We start from the raw sequence: 15,113 nt of genomic DNA on the forward strand, positions 1-15,113 counted from the left end.
TATTGAAAGCAATCCATTTAACATTGCCATTTAACATGTCACCATTCCCAAACTGATGGCTTTCCCATACCAAACATTCCAGAGATCTCTATCAAGAAACAATCTTCTTGGCTCCCATAAAGAGACATCCCAGGCAATTAAAAATGTTAACATTTCTGGAAGTTCACGTTTCTGTAATTCTTTCTTAATTAACAGAATAGTATTCAAATGTTTGATGTTCAGCCAATTACTTTTTGTTTGTATCCAATGTTTTCCCTGCCTTTCCCCCCTACTATTGAAAGTGCATGGCTAAGTTGAAATGCCTCATAATATAAAGTTAGGTTGCTTGGAGTTAAATATAAAGTATTCCAATTTACTTTGCCATTGTTTTAGCACTGTTTTACAGACTTCAATAGGTAAAGCCTTATTTTTATTTATACGTTCGTTGTTTCAACCATCATGGTCATACTAACTAAGAATACAACTGCATACATACACATACACACACCAACTCTATCAATTGAACGTAATAATTCTATAAAATACATAAATATATAAGTTCTAGGCAAGAGTAAAATTTAAAACAAATGTCTCTATTAGAAGTTTAGAATTTAAAAACCCACATCTTTATATAGGTAAACACCCAGATGTCTCATTAGGGATCGTAATACATACCTTCAAGGGTGGATAAAATTAAGAGTAATATTGTAATTTATAAGTACAATAAGTATAAAATAAAGCTACTTCATCAAGACATCAAATTACTGTTTGCCATATTAATCTCAACAAAAGTTCTCAGTTTTTGAGCAGCCACTGCGAATCTCACAACTTATCCATCAGAAATTTATCAAAATGGGATAGCAAGTATATAATTTTAGCTTGATTGTCACCATCAGGTATATCCCTTAGCAATTTCAATATAAATTTTTCTGTAGGTCCCCAACACAGAGAGCAATATAAGAGATAATGCTGAAGGTCCTCTACTACTTGAGCGCCACGTGTACAAAAACGCTAATCTGTAGGGATTTTGTAATAGTGACCTAAGCATTGCGAGGGTGTAGACTGACAATGCAGTGCTAAAAATGCCTTTCTAAATGAAATAACTGACAACTCTGTAGGTATTTCTCAGATCCATAAATTAAAGTTAAAAAGTGCAGCTGAGGAGAAACAATAAACATACAAATAAAAAAATAAGGTTAAGTATAAAATAAATATGTAAGTCTGGGGAGAAGAATAATTTTTGTTGCTGAAACTTGACTAGAAAATTATACATTTAATTTATTCCTTTTTTTCTGTTGAATGTCAGTCCAAATTTTTCCATGATTAATGAGAGATAATTTATTATGATTTTTGTTATATTTATTCTAAGATATCTGAAATGTTTATTTACTAGGGGGATTCCAAGCTGTTGGGAGGTAAAAGTTTATTGGGGGGGGGATATGTTTAGATTCATTAATTCTGATTTATTATAATTAATTTGTAATCCTTTGGTAAACTTTTAAAGTTGTGTAATTCATTCTGTAAGAATGGAGCAGCTTTTATTGGATCTTGTAGGGTTAATAGCATGTCATCTGCATAAAGATTGATTAGGTGTTCTGCTTTTCCTATTGTGATTACTTTTATATAATCATTTCTTATATAGTTAGATAAAAATTCTATAATGAGTAAATAAGTTGGAGAAAGGGGGCAACTTTGTTTAGTTCCACTTCCTATTTCAAAGTACTCATAGTCTGAGTAATTTATTTTTATACAGGCCCATGATGGGGAATATATAGCACCAATGGCACTGGAAAATGTGGGACTAAATTTATAAAATTTCAATGCATTTTTAAAAAAAATTCCAATTAATGCTGTCAAAACCTTTATATATATCCAGTGCCACCAGAGGTAGTTTGTTTTGTTTCCAATAACCCATCAAGCTAAAAACCCTTCTAACTGGATCATAAATATGTCTGTCTGATATAAAACCAAATTGACCTGCATTTATTAATTTTTCTGTATAAATTTTAATTCTGTTATTCAACACTGAGACAAAGATTTTATAATCTGTGTTTAATAAGGAGATTGGTTGATAAGAACCAGGTTTTAATGGGGCTTTCCACATTTCAGGGAGGTGGGGCTCCTTCCAGAATGTCATGGAGAGAGCAATCGTATGGCTGCTAGACAGCGTCTAGATGGCCATAGGATATGCCATTTTCTGGGAAAACCTCGGATCCCATGCTCTGAGGTCGGTTCCCAGAAAACCGCCTTCCCCCCCACTTCCATGCTGCCTTGGAGGCAGCACAGAACAGCCCCATCCTCCGTGCTTGCAAGAGGAGCGCAGAGGGTCCAAAAAGGGGTGTGGCTGGGGGCGTTCCGGGGTGGGGAGGGCATAGCTGCATGTATGACACATCCAATGTGTCATACAGCAACCTCCTTCCCCGCTCGGTACTCCTGTGGCTAGACAGCCACAATCTAGCCAAAAAAGCAGGGCAGGGGAAGTGCGGAGGGCACGATCCCCTCCGTGCTTCTCCTGCCCTGTTTAGGGTAGGCGGTTACCTCCAAGTTTGGAGGCGGCTGCCTGTCTCGATAGGACTGCGCCCTAAATAATTCATGTAATTGTGGAATTAAAGTGTTTTTAAATTGTTGGAAAAATTCAGCAGTATATCATAGAATAGCAAGGTTGGAAGGGGCCTATAAGATCATCGAGTCCAACCCCCTGCTCAATGCAGGAATCCTTCAAAGCATCCCTGACAAATGGCTGTCCAGTCTCATCTTGAATGCCTCCAGCGTAGGAGAGGCCACCACCTCCCTAGGGAATTGGTTCCATTGTCGTATTGCTCTAACATTCAGGAAATTTTTCGTGATGTTCAGCTGGAATCTAGCTTCCTGTAACTTGAGTCCAGGGGCGTTGCTAGGTTATTGAATGATCCAGGTCACAGGCCCATAACTAGGGAAGTCAGAGAATTCCGCCACGGATCTCAGTGAGGCCAAATGCCAGTGCATTCACCCCCCCCCTGAAATCTGTGGTGGAACGGCCTGCCGCCCCCCCCACGGATCCCACAAAGGACAAGACTTACCTGGGGTGGATGTTCCAGGCGGCGGTGGCTCCGGCGGCGGCTTCGGTGGCAGCGGCGGCTGGTCTTCTGACCGGCCACCGCCACCACCATTTACAGTCTGGAGGTGTTTTGTTTTGTTCTTTTCCCTACAGAGACATGATAGGCTACATAAAGATTTACGTAGCCTATCACGGCTGGGTTAAAAAAAAACAAAAATGTATGCAAATGGCGGCAGCTATGGCCGCTGCCATTTGCGTTCCTTATTTTTTGCCGTCTTAGTCTACGTAAATATTTACGTAGACTATTACGGTGAAAATAAAGGGGAACTCAAATAGCGTAGCAGGCGCTATTTGCGTTCCCCTTTATTTTCGTCGTAATAGTCTACGTAAATATTTACGCAGACTAAGACGGCCAAAAATAAGGAACGCAAATGGCGGCCGTAGCCGCTGCCATTTGCGTACACAGTTTGTTTGTTTGTTTGTTTTTTTACGCAGAGCCCTCCGTGGCTGGAAATCCGGCTGCGTACGGCTCTGGCCTGGGCCTGGCCGGCTGCTCCGCAGAGCCACCACGGAGCACAGCCGGCCATCGAGGATTCCGGGGGGGAGAAACAGATCGCCTCTCCCCCCCGTCGAGGATTCCGGAGGGAGGGATGGAATGCCTCCCCCCCCATAAACATAATCCGCGGAAAGGTAAGTACATTTCGTACATCCCTACCCATAACACAAATTTGCATACATATACAAGTCTAAGCACATGTCTAATATATATGTGTGTGTGTGGTGTGCATGCAGTGTGCTTGCATATGTGTATAGATTACATCCATCCATACATACATACATACATAAGAAGTGTGCACTGACCCCCCCACCCCACTTCAACTCAGACCCCGATTCAGCATTTTGGAAAACATCCTGCTTCTGCTCTGGCCAATTTGTAGTCAGACCACTTCAGCTCAGCACCAAACCTGAGTCAAGGTTTGGAAAAATGGTCTTTATGCTTCCTGTTGACTACCATGGGAAATTAGAAAAAAAACCCTGTAACTTTTTTCTCTTGGTCAGAACTGCATGATAATTTCAGGCATAGTAGGCCCCTAGAAGGGGATTACACCTGCCCAGCGTCAGAAAAATAGGTGCAGGGTTTATATTTTGTTTTTCTTTTAAAGAGAACTGCCAATAACATTTTAATTCCTTGGAAGAATTGAATAAATATTTCACGATCCATTGCTCCATTAGAGGAGATCATGTCTGCTGTTAGATTTCAGAATGCTAGCCACAAGGGTTTTTGTGCAAGGGTGGCCTTGACATTTTGAGATCTCCAGAAGAGGACATACTCATCCCCCATTTTCCTTGTGGACCATTGTTCTGAAAATTACAGACAGCCTAGAGTTGACCCTAAGTAAGAAACCAGCAAAGTTTCAGAAAGATAGATGCAGCAGTTCATGTGGAAGGGGAGTTCTCCTATTTTGGGGAGGGGGTGATTTGTTTTCCCTTCCCTTCACCCCTTCCCCAATAGTTTTTGGATAAATTTGTATGAAAATGCACAGGTCATTAGAGGTGTCACCCAGGCAAGAAAGCTGCAAAGTTTCTGAAGGATATGCGTGCATTCTAATGTAGAATTACTAGAATTTATTTACATTTCACCAATGTTAGCAGCAGGGGAACAAGGTTGGGAAGGTGGTATTGCACTCATGTCCTGCTTGTGGGTTTCCTATGGGCATCTGGTTGGCCACTGTGTGAACAGAATGCTGGACTAGATGGACCTTGGTCTGATGCAGCACGGCTCTTATGTTCTTAAATATAGAGTGTCTCTGAGCATGTGCAGAATGTTTTTCTTTCACCACTGACCACTTATATTCTCCCCTCTCATTTCTATTCCCCTCCATGCAACCATCCCTCTTCATCCTACCATCCTCCAGCAACTCTTCATAAAAACAGATGTCTTGTTTTGTGCAATTCCTCTCTACCTCCTCCTTGTTGTGCAGAAGCTCTCATTGTATCTTCCTCCCCATAACTTCATTTGTGCCAAGACTTCACCAGAATTCAGCCAAAGAGTCTGTTTTCAAAACTAGGGCTAAGTTATGGAGAAACTCTGAGCAGGTACTAAGTGCCTTTCCCTCACCACTGAAGCTAGAGTTCATGCAAAATAAAAATACACACATAAATGACGAAACATGCATAGGACTGAGGTGAAAGGGTACATCAATTCATTAGATGGAATTGGGTAGGCACTGTATTAAGCTTGCAGCACCATGCTCACAACTCAGGACTTATTTCTGAGTAAACATGCAGAACATCAAGGTGCAAACCTCCCTGCAAAAGTAACTTGTGCTGGAATCCTATGCACACTTCCCTTCATTAAACATAATGGGACTTCTGAGTAGGCATACGCAGGGTTGCATAAATTAGCAATATTTATCTCCCCTCCACTTAAAAAACAAACCAAAAACTCCTATTTTTTAATTAAAGCTTTCTGTTCATAGGAACATAGGAAGCTGCCTTATACTGAGTCAGACCCTGGGTCCATTTAGCCCAGAATTGTTGACACTGACTGGCAGCAGCGGCTCTCCAAAGTTTCAGGCAGGATTCTTTCGTAGCCCTACCTGGAGATGCCGGGGATTGAACCTGGGACCTTCTGTGGGCCAAGCCTGTGCTCTGCCACTGAGCTGCAGCCCTTCCTATTGCTGGATAATGGAACTGACAAACAAAACAGCCCCAGGTTTGTTTCTCTGCAACCATGTGAACCCATTCTTCTCAAAGACTTGATTGAGGGAGGAGAAGGAGAAAAACCAACCCTCTTGCCTGTTTGTATAAAGTCAAATACAGTTCAGAACTTCTCTTGCCTGCCAAAGAGAATTCTCTTTAAGAATTCCCCAAGATATGCTCTGGGTGAAATAAAGAAGAGGAAGGAAGGAAGGAAGGAAGGGGATAGAGGAGGGAAGAAGAAAAGAAGAATGGTGATTGGAAATGTGCGCAGGAGTGCGGGTAGAGAGAATTCCCTAAGCCAAGTGGCTCCTTGCAGAGAGGTAGTACTTTAGAGGAATTTAGGAGGCTGTGCAGGGTTTTCAAGGATTGCACGTATTTAAATTCACTTTATGAGGTGAGGTGGTGGAGGGCTTTTTCTAGCTATTTAAAAACTGTAGAACCTGTTTAAAAGCCTTAGCAGTTCCTTGCTCATGATGCCACATAGTCCTAACCCTCCTTTTGGAATAATTTGAGTCCTACAGCTATTTAGGATAAATTAAAGCGGAGGGGGAGAAAGAAGTTTGTGGAGGCTGATTGGATCCTTTGTTGTACTGAAGCTACTAAACTTCTGCAGAAACCAAAATGTTCCACTTTGGGTCAGTAAAATCAGGTGCTGTGTGAAATACCAGTATTTCACATGGAGCTCTTTTTTCCCTTCCTTCTCCCTCTTCAAAATTTCATTGCAGGCAAGCTCCCAACAGTGGGCATGTAAGAGCAGAAAAGAAAAGTAGGGGAGAGAGAGGTTTTTTGCACCTCAAAAAAAAAAACCCTACACCAGAGATTAGGGATAGTGACCTCCTAACAGTCACCTTAAACACCTTCTGATTAGGATCTCTAATCCCCTGTATGGCTTGACAGTTTTTACTTTTTGTTTTAGACTTTGAGAAAAAAAAATTACGCATGGCTAGCATAAAAGCCACAGGACCTAACTGTCTGAAATTTGGTAGGTTCAGTCAGCTCCATGGGGGCTGCCAGGCCATCAAATTCCATGCATGTATGTGGAAGCACAAAAAAACTATAGCTTTGACAGATTTTCTTGAAAATAGCAAATTTTACCTGTGACTAGCACAAAAGCTACTAGACCTAACTGTCTGAAATTTGGCATATTTAATTAGCTCCATGGGGGTTACCAAGCCTCCAAATGTCATGTATTTATCATACAAACTAAAAACATGATGGCTGTTTTTGTTTTCCAATGCAAGTCAATGGGAAAATGTAAAAAAAAAAAAGCAATTAGGACAGCTCAAAAGATCTGGGAGTACAGTGCAAAAGATCCAGGGCCTGTGCCCAGGTGCCTGCCCTAATGACGCTCGTGCTTGAGCCCATTCTTCCGTGTCCTGCACTCTGGGATGTGTCCTGCACTCTGGGATGATCGAGAAGAGATCCTGGCCTTCCTCTCTGTGACACCCTGTCAAGTACTTGAAGAGCACTATCATATCTCCCCTCAGTCTTCATATCCATCTATACCTGGTGATTTCTGTGTTTCTAGGTTTGAGATGATATCTTTTATTTCATCAACTGAGATTCTTTGCTTCAGCATTAAACTATCTTGTAAAGTCATTTGGTTTACTTTAGCTTCTTCTGATATTCTTGTAACGTCATCTGATCTATATTAATAGTTTTATAAATATTTTTTAATTTTTTTTACAAACTCTTTTGTTTTGGGAAAATCAAATATTCTCTCACCTTCTGAATTCTTTATGGCTACAATTTTATTCTTCATTCTATGATTTCTGACCCTATTGGCTAATAATTTGGACCCTTTCCCATCAAATTCATAATACTTTTGTTTAAGGTATAACAAGTTAATCATTGTTTAACCATTCGTATCTGATTTATCCAATTCTTTGCATTTTTCTTCTAATTCTTTCCTAATTTTGATTGATCTGTACTGTCTGTATCTATCAGTAAGTTTTTGAATGTCTAAATTCAAGCTTGCTGTTTGCATTCTCCTTTGTTTTCTTATTCTACTTAATTCTTGCATGCATATTCCACGGATTCCAACTTTTAGTGTTTCCCATCTGAACGTGGAGGAAATACCTTCCAACGTGTTCTTTTTTACATACAGTTCTAAATTTTCCTGTATTTTTTTCCTACTTGATTCAGTTGCTAATAAGGTTGGATAGAGTTTCCATGTCGTTAAAAGTATCTCTTTGGACCCCTCACTTAATTGTACGTTTAGTGTATCATGATCTGTGACCTTAATTCTATTAATTGTAGTGTTACTCACATTAGATAATTCTCCTCCTAATATTAGGATAGCATCAATTCTTGAGTAATGAGTGCAGTTCATGCACTTCTGAGTAAAAAGTGTAACTATAGTCATTTGTTATTTGTAAAAGTGTAACTATAGTCATGTAGTCGAACACAGGTAAGAGCCCACTATCAAGCCTACTCTGTGGCGGTGAGGGTGGAAAAGAGAGTTCTTTTCTACCAGCATTGCATCTTCTTAGTGCCGTCCAACGGAGATCTTCCGAGTGGTTCGCGGCCTGTTACATTCTGGGCCAGGGAGAGAGACGGTGGAACCCTCGGTGGCACGCTGTGATGAGTTTGCACGGCACTTTGAAGATAAAGTTGCTCAGATTCGTCATGAATTGGACACCACGATTAATGAACAAGGTGCTTGGCCAAGTCCGATCGACCACTTGTGTGCTTGACCCTTGCCCTTCATGGCTTATTAAATCAAACAAGGAGGGGATGTCTGGCTGGGTCCAGGAGGTTGTAAATTCCTCCTTGAGAGAGGGAGTGGTGCCTGCCGCTTTAAAAGAGGCGGTAATTAGACCACTCCTGAAAAAGCCTAACCTGGACCCAGAGGATGTTAATAATTATAGGCCAGTGGCCAACGTCCCCTTCCTGGGCAAGGTGCTTGAGCGGGTGGTTGTAGGACAGCTCCAGGCACTGTTGAATGAAACGGATTATCTAGATCCATTTCACTCGGGCCTCAGGCCTGGTTTTGGAATGGAAACTGCCTTGGTCGCCCTGTGGGATGACCTCTGCTGGGAGAGGGACAGGGAGAGTGCAACCCTTTTGATTCTTCTGGACCTCTCAGCGGCTTTCGATACCATCGACCATGGTATCCTTCTGGATAGGTTGTCTGGGTTGGGAGTTGGAGGCACTGCACTACAGTGGTTCCGCTCCTACTTGGATGGCTGATTCCAGAAGGTGGTGCTGGGGGATTATTGCTCTGTGCCATGGCAATTGTGCCATGGGGTTCCAAAGGGCTCTATTTTGTGCCCCATGCTGTTTAACATCTACATGAAACCGCTGGGGGAGGTTATCCGGTGGTGTGGGCTGAGGTGCCATCAATATGCAGATGACACCCAGCTCTACCTCTCTTTCTCATCAAACCCAGGTGAGGCAGTGGCTGTTCTGAATCAGTGCCTGGGCACGGTAATGGACTGGATGAGGGCCAATAAACTGAAACTCAATCCAGACAAGACGGAGGTACTGTTAGTGAGTGGTTCGTCTGCCCGGCTAGGTGATATTCAACCAGTTCTGGAGGGGGTTGCACTCCCCCTAAAGGATCACATTCGTAGTTTGGGGTGCTCTTGGATCCAGAACTGTCACTTGAGACACAGGTGAACTCAGTGGCATGGAGCACTTTTTATCAGCTTAGGCTGGTATACCAACTACGCCCTTACCTGGACAGAGATAGCCTAGCTACAGTTATCCATGCTCTGATAACTTCTCATCTGGATTACTGCAATGCGTTATACATGGGGCTGCCTTTGAAAATGGTCCGGAAACTTCAGCTGGTCCAAAATAGGGCAGCAAGATTGTTAACAGGGACTGGCCTGTGAGCTCATATTACGCCAGTACTTTTTCAGCTGCACCGGCTGCCAGTCCATTTCCGGGCCCGATTCAAAGTGCTGGTGTTAACATTTAAAGCCCTTAACGGCTTGGGGCCAGGTTACCTGAAGGATCGCCTCCTCCCATATGTGCCTGCCCGGACCTTAAGATCATCGTCAGCGGCCCTTCTCCGTGAGCCCCTGCCAAAGGAAGTGAGGCGGGTGGCTACTAGGAGGAGGGCTTTTTCTGCTGTGGCACCCCGGCTGTGGAATGAGCTCCCTGGTGAGGTTCGCCTGGCACCTACATTGTATTCCTTTCAGCGCCAGGTGAAGACCTTTTTATTTTCCGAGGCATTTTAGCATTTTAGCTTTCTAAACTTTTAGCTTTGCTGTTTTAAAAATTTGTATTTTAAACTCCTGCACTGCTGCTAGGTTTTATTGTGGTTGTATTGTTATATTGTGGTTTTAATGTTCTATATATTTTAAATTGTTTTATTGTGTGCTGTTTGGTTTTAATTTTTGTGAACTGCCCAGAGAGCTTCGGCTATTGGGCGGTATAGAAATAAATAAACAAACAAACAAACAATAAATTTGGACTACATTCTGTCCACACTTCCCTTAGCCCATGATTCTGAAATATCCTGAAAGCTTCCTTTGCATTTTCTTGTTTTACAAGTTGTCTTGATGAATTTAGTGTACCATTCTCCTTATTCTCCAGTTTTCTGGGATCTACCCCTTGGAGATTCCAGTTCAGGTCTTCCCTTACTATAGTCTCAATAGAAAACTCTCTCAGCTTATTAAGTGTGTTGTTTATGAAGTTAAGTTGCCCAGCATTTGGTGCATATATTGTAGCTAAAGTATATATTTTATTTTGGTTCAATTTCCCTTCTGTAAAGATATTGCAACTGTTGCACAAATTATGCTTAAGTTTGTTCCCTCTAGGAGGAGTATGCCAATATCCCCTTAGAGACACACAGAACTCTGAGATTCAGTCCAACACAGTTTTATTTGGCAGGAGACAAACAGCGCCGTTCGGGTGGATTCTCGCGGCTAACACCACAAAGGAGAACCACACCCTAGATGTTTTTGGTACAGCTTATACACATTCAGTATAATGACCTCATGAGCTATGCGGGGTGGGCCACATAATATTCATGAACTTCATTGAGCATGCGTAGTTGACATGTCTCTACGGCTGACCTGTCCTTGCAAGCTGGGCAGGAAGCGATCTAGCTGGAACTGGTTCTAACCAGCTGCAGGAGTGGCGGCTACTCGAGGGGGGGGAGCTCCTCTGGCTGTACCTGATATGAAACAGACCGTTACTTTTGGTGTCATCAAGGCAGTTGATAAGACTGTCTTCCTCTGGGACTCTCCACTGTAGGAGGCTGCCTCAGATGGCTGCCAATACTTTAAGATGGTGCCTCTTTGGTCCTATCACAACCGCCAATGTTTCTTTGAATTTTTTGTAATTGAAAATCAGTATCAGATTAGATTAAAATAGCTACACCCTGTGCTTTATTACTCCCTGTCACATAGAATTGTTTATCCCATTTTTTTGGTAGGCATGAAAGTGTCTCTAACAGTTATTTTATGTGTTTCTTGTAAGAAAATAGTATTTGCATTGGTCTCTTTTAGTAATTTCTATAATCTATTTCGTTTTATTATTGTTCCTCCTCCTCTGATATTCAAGGTACTTATTTGTAACTTACTTATATTTATATTTCTAGTACTCATATATATTTGACCGTCAAATATAGATTCTTTCACAGCTTAAACAGCAAAACTACTGAATCCTTGAGAGAACAACTCCCCCTCCCTCCCTGGATTCTTTTGCAGCATTTCCCCAACATGTGCTGCTAGACCTCTTAGGAATAGCTGAACCCCCTGTTTCAATGCTGGAGAGTTCTTCCTGGGTGATCATATCTCACCCAGGTTTTCTCTTTTTTAAGCTTTCCTTATATGAGCTTACAGTGAGCAAGATATATAATGCTGTTAGATATTAACAATGGTCATATCTGGTCTTTCATGAGACATCCTCAATTTTTAAAGTATAAAGTTTCATAACAAACTGTTTTTCTTTCTCATCTAAACTTAATTGTATTTCTATGTATAATGTTACTTACAGCCCCTCTGCTAGTACACAGTCCTCTTAGACTTTTTTAGGAGTTTATTTCTTCTTACACTAAATCATTCTTTGTGGTCTCACTGGTAGTAATTCCTCTCCTCTATCAGGTTTTGTTGGTTTTCTTCTCAGTGTTTTCTGCCTTTGAGCTAATTCCCATTCCTCACGTTCCATGTTCATGGCTTCCTCCCTTCAGGATTCTTTCTGATGCAAGTTCTGTAGGTAAGTCTATTTTCAGAGCTTTGAATGGCTTGGCCATTTCTTTTAAAGTTGTTGCCACATAATGGCCGCCATTATGATTAATTGTAATGCTGAAAGGAAAGCCCCACCAGTAGTGAATATCGGCTTCTTGTAGCCTTCTAGTAAATGGGCGAAACTCCTGTCACTTTTTAAGCATTTCTGGAACAGGATCTAGAAGATTAAGACAGGCTTTCCGTCTTTTGCAGATTTTATCTTTTGCATAAATTCTTCCTTCTTTGTATAACTTGCCAAGCAGATTATTATATCACGAAGTTGGTCACTGCTAGCTCAGATCCCATCAGGTTATACTTGAAGTTGGGATTTTTTTACTCCAACATGCACAAGGACAAGGAACTGGGCTAGGCAGTGTTTCTCCATGGAACCAAAAATAAATATCCTTCAGTTAGTAGGGTCATAAATATTCGGACCTCAAGAACTGAACTTGTTGCAGAGATCAGGAATAAAGCAGAAGGTTAAGATGATCTAGCAGGAACTGGTGATATTGGTAGGTGATAAGAGAAGGGGGGCATCACCTGAGAGGAATGGGGACCGCTAAGACTTCCCCCTGTAGACATGTAGCTGTTAATTGGCTAGCAGCATCCAGAAAAGTCCATGATGTCAAGGCATAGGCCTGTGATGACTTCTAGTTCCTGGGTGCAGCAGGAAGCACGCAATAATATGTGACTATTGTAAACTATTGTCTGATCACTGTGAATAGGTCTATCACTATGGTTTTGTCTTAAAGTAATGACTGATCGGAGCCTGGAATTTGACAAAAGAATGTTAACATTTTTAATTGCCTGGGATGTCTCTTTATGGGAGATTGTTTCTTGATAGAGATCTCTGGAATGTTTGGAATGGGAAAGCCATCAATTTGGGAATGGTGACATTTCCCTCTCTCTCCAGCTCTACATTTTAACTTCATTTACCACCTGATCTACTTCAGCTCATCTGTCCTCACACTACCCTGTTTTATTTTGTCCAAAAGCTTAAATTATGTGGAAGGAAAAGAAAACACTTCAGTCATCTTAATGAGTCTGATAAAGGGGTGTGTGTGTGTGTGTGTAAATGCAGGCCATAATAAATTAGTTAGGGCTCCAGGGTTTTTATTTACCATTTCTTTTAAAGCACAAATACTAAAAGCATGGCTGCTTTTTTTATTAAAAATCAAAACATGTGCCCTTGCCTTTCAGCTGCCCAGGGACATGTTGTGCTACCCACTGCAAGGTGCTGCTTAGTGTAGGCTGGAGTTTTAGATCTTAAATTTTACATTTAATCTGTGTAGATAACTTTTGTGAGTGGAGAGATTAAAAGTATAATAAATAAAGTTTGCCCTCAGGGCAAGAGTTCTCAAGTGCCAGTGGTCTACCGAAGTGCCCATCATTGGCAAAAATATTTTATTTTGTAAAGTGCATCTGTGGTAACTACCTCAGCCTGAAGTGAGAAATTGAAAGGGTAAAGCCAGCGCCTACCACAGATGTTTGGTGGACTTCCCAGGCCACCCAAAGCTTCTGGACTCCTGCCACACGTAGTGCTTTATTTTTCCCCCTAGTAGTCAATGGCAACATAGTTGGAGAGCATAAATGGATGGAGTTGGGGTCAGCACTGGGGTGGGTGTTGAACCAATTCCTTGCTTCTAATTATCATAGCCCCTGAGAGTAGTGTGTTATTTCCTGTGTAGCCCCATCCTGAGTTTGGTATCACTCCTTTTGAAGTGTGGTAAAACCTTGGGAACAAACTTCTATTTATGATCATATCAAGGGCAGAGGGGTGGGGGGCTATGGCCAGGATATCCACCACTATTTGTCATGTTTATACCTAGAAACATTGTTTCATGGCAATTTTGTACCCATGGGAAGCCCACAAGCAGGACAGGAGTGTAACAGCAACCTGCCACTTGTGTTCCCCAGCAACTGTAATTGAGAGGCCTACTGCCTCTTTTACTTGAGGTACTATATAGCCATCATATCAAGTAGCCATTGATAGCCTTATCCTCCAGTATGTCTACTTGGGGTTATTTCTAGCAAAGTATTTGAACTGTAAGGCTTTGCTAGAACATTATCCTCCTAATTGCAAAAGTATTAGTACTGTTAAGGCTTGGCCTTACTGTTGAATCCAAACATTGTAGTCTTTCTCTCCCCCACCCCGTCCACCCTAGTTGGCTTTCTCTTGGGAAAGTCTGGTGGGTGAACGTGCTAGGCTAGACACCATTGGGCAGAGATGCTCGCTGTGTGTGCACGTGCTGACACACACTCTCCACTTCAAGTTGGTCCTGTGTGGCTAAGGGTCTGGAAGAACCCCCAGCTTTCTTTCCAACTTTGGAGCTGGGGAGGAGGCAGGCATTGCCATGTAACTGCTAGGAGGATCCTTGCCCATCTCTGCAGTTTCCGAGTTGGGAGCAAGGCTGCTCACTTGCTGCTCACTTATAATGGCACTTGCCATTATAAGCAGAATTGTTTGAATCTGTTCAAAGGGACTCCACAATACACAAACATAACAATTTTGGAATATTGTTGTTGTTTTTATACATGTTTTCATATGAATCCACTTTATATGGTATGTTTTTACACCTGTATACAGTATCAATAAAATGACCTACATATTGGGAAAAATCTTACCTTGGCCATGAACTTAGTACATGGTCTTGGGAAGCCACTCCCTTCCTGCCTCAGCTAGAGATGTGAATGCTCAGAAGAAAAACAGAAAGATTTGGGGAAATACTTTTTTTCCTGTTGTTGTCCCCCCCCCGCCCCCCCCTCCCGAGGTCCATGTTTGTGTTTTTCTGAAGAATTGAAAATTGTGTTTGGTTCTATCTGCTTTTTTCAGTGCTATGATCAGTTGACTAATACATTTTGATGATGATAATACTCGCCTGTTTTACAAGGTGGTTGTAAGGATTATAATCATATCTTGGCTTAATAAACTGGGATATGCGCAAACCCTTTGCCCCTACACTCCATCTTCATACCACTCCTTCCCTCCTTGGTGCATCGCAATTAACCTCAGCTTCCATTAACTCTAAATTACAGTTTTCTGTAAATATGGCAGAATAGATTACACAGCATTACAAATACAATGTGAGGTAGGTTGGGCTGATGAATAGCGATTGGCTTAAGATCACCCAGTGTGCTTAGTGGCTATTTGGTCCTTAATCTAATATATTCCAAGCTACACAGCATTGGCTTTAATTGTCTAATTGCTATTT

General features: G+C 41.7%; 1 protein-coding gene across 1 annotated transcript in view; it reads left to right on the forward strand.

Moving 5' to 3' along the window:
• TNFRSF21 (TNF receptor superfamily member 21) overlaps positions 1–15,113 on the forward strand; it is a 91,492-nt gene that overhangs the window by 32,862 nt on the left and 43,517 nt on the right. The window lies entirely within an intron of this gene.

The sequence above is a fragment of the Heloderma suspectum genome, chromosome 1, assembly GCF_057233095.1.
Source record: "Heloderma suspectum isolate Gila_16-S chromosome 1, 16-S_ref, whole genome shotgun sequence".
NCBI classification, from domain to species: Eukaryota; Metazoa; Chordata; class Lepidosauria; order Squamata; family Helodermatidae; genus Heloderma; species Heloderma suspectum.